This window comes from Triticum dicoccoides, chromosome 5B (assembly GCF_002162155.2).
Source record: "Triticum dicoccoides isolate Atlit2015 ecotype Zavitan chromosome 5B, WEW_v2.0, whole genome shotgun sequence".
Taxonomy (NCBI): Eukaryota; Viridiplantae; Streptophyta; class Magnoliopsida; order Poales; family Poaceae; genus Triticum; species Triticum dicoccoides.
Window position 1 is genome coordinate 696,988,829 of NC_041389.1, and position 2,441 is coordinate 696,991,269.

A 2,441-nucleotide genomic window follows, 5' to 3' on the forward strand; every position below is an offset into this window, starting at 1 on the left:
GTGCTGGTTTTGCTCCTGGATAAAAGCTGCAATGGATCTATCCTTCTTGGTGCTGATCATCTCCCATTGCTCGTCTCGGCGTCCACATATTTGATAGATGGTGTCCTTGAGTTCCTTATTGTAGACTTCTCCAATGCGTCCCATGGTAATGTGAGCTGCCATGCTCTTGCCTAGGCTCCAGGTTGGTGCATCGAAAGAAAATTCTATGGGTTTAGAAGTTGGCGAAAACGTCCTTCCTGGTACTTGTACTTGAATCATCCAGCGCTCCTTTTCTGGTAGGGTGGCATTGTACGTCCCGGTGAAACTGGGTATCCCAATGCTCAAGTATCTAGTGACTTCCTTCAAGTGGCGTCCAAAAGGTGTATCCTCGTCTGGTTGCGCAAACTTGTTCTTCATCTCCGGCATCCTAAAGAATGGAAAAAGAGAAGAGAAATCAGAAATGAGTAGAGAAGAGTGACCTATGGTTTGTCTTAGTGGTCGTGTCCTACACTCAGCGTGTGCTCTGATACCATCTTGTAGCGACCCGACCTCAGACGGTCAAGTCTCGGTGCATCAGTGTCATCCCTGGATCAGTAATGCTGACACGCACAGTACTCGAAGGATTTATAACAGAGTAGCAATCACACACTTATTACAATAATATGGCTTAAGGCCATCTACTGCGAAAACAGCGGAAGGCTTGGAAGATAAAGTGAGTCCATCAACTCCAACGGCATAGCTGAGCTGCACGGCAACGACCTATCGAACCTTACTCCTCGTCTGAAAAGTCTGCAACATAATACGTTGCAGCTCGAGAATGGGTCAGCACATGGAAGATCCTGGCAATATAACACAGTAGAATGAAAATAGAACAATGCTAACACTACATGCATATTTGGCTGGTGGAAAGCTCTATGGTTATAGTTTTGCATAAAGCCAATTTTTCCCTACTACAAACGAATAAATTTTTGATTTCACTATCATGGTAGTTGAACAACATTGAGAAGGTAACCCCAACTCAATCCCAATTAAAATGATTAACAACCCAACAATATTAATTAGGGGTGATGAGATACATAAGAAGCCTCAAATACTAGACACTCAGAATCGTCCATAACCGGGGACACGGCTAACCATGATTAGATTGTACACTCTGCGGAGGTTTGCACACTTTTCCCCACAAGACTCGATCGCCTCCGCTGATTTCTCGCACTGCATGGTGTTTGAGAAACGGATGACCGAGACATAGTCTTTCAGAAACATTAACTCTCTACTCCGGGTAGACCATACCAAACCTACAAAACCCACCACCTGTTGATCTACCTGTTCAAGAGCTTCACGTAACTTACTCAACTATGCTAGAGCCCATAATAGCTTGTGGCTGCACACGGAAGTTTCTAGCATGAATCATCTCAGTTCCCTTTGAGCCTGGGTGGCGGCCCATAGGAAAAATCACACGGTAACCCCAGGATTTCCAAAAATAAACAGGCAATCACTAGTATCTCCAGGTGCCTCAATCCACCCAGATGTGTATTAAAGTTGCCACCTTAGATTAAACCATTAATTAACAATCTCACATCTGTCATGGAATACACTCAAACCCAAACCACGTCTATGAGCATAGCATAGCAATATAAGCATAACGTAGAAGTAACTCCCAAGGGTTTGATAATAAACAGGGCAATAGGTTCTACCTCATCGACTACTTCCCAATACCCACATGTTATCAACTCCTAACCATGCAATGTTTGAGGGTTGAAACTAATGCATAAAAACTGGGTATGAAAAGAGTATGATCAATGTGTTACTTGCCTTGCTGACGATCCGCGAAACCTAGAGACTCGTAGTAACACGCTTCGCACTCCGGGAATTCTATCGCAAACAAACAATAACATACATAAGCAACTAGAAAAGATGCGTGAACAAAACTTCAACTGAAAGCAAAGAACCAGCAAGTTCAACTTAAGAACTCTGGTTAGCAAAAAGAATCGAATCAAACGGAGCAACGAAACTCAAACGGCAAAAGAAACAAAATCCGTTTACTAATCTGGACTAAAGTCAAATTTTACAGTACCAAAACTTAGTTTAAGTTGATTAAGCAGAAAAAGAGTTTCGAGACAAAACTCCAGGCTTTTGAATCACCTGGTTCCGACTAACGAGCGAAAAGATAAACAGAAACTAAGATTGGATCGGAAATCGCGATCAGAAAAATCGCGGAATAAATCCGATAAAAGGAAAAGGCGACGAACAGATTAACGAACGAGCGTTCGTTATCTGAAACTAAACAAAGAACACGTTCGTTAAAACGAACGGATCAGCGAACGCTCGCTAAGTAAATAAACCGGAGAAATAAACCGATCTATAAAAATGCAACTAGGGTTTCGAAAAATAATAAACCGAACGGTTTTAAAAAAAACCGGCGGTCTCGGATCCAGCGGATACCTCAGGCGAGGGGCGGGGCG

General features: G+C 42.9%; 1 long non-coding RNA gene across 1 annotated transcript in view; it reads right to left on the bottom strand.

Moving 5' to 3' along the window:
* Nucleotides 1-1,801: 1,801 nt before the first annotated feature.
* The window catches only part of LOC119306706, a 6,848-nt gene continuing 6,208 nt past the window's right edge, over nucleotides 1,802-2,441 (bottom strand). The window contains exon 6 of the long non-coding RNA XR_005149006.1: nucleotides 1,802-1,851. This is a non-coding gene — a long non-coding RNA (uncharacterized LOC119306706). The remainder of the gene's footprint in view (nucleotides 1,852-2,441) is intronic.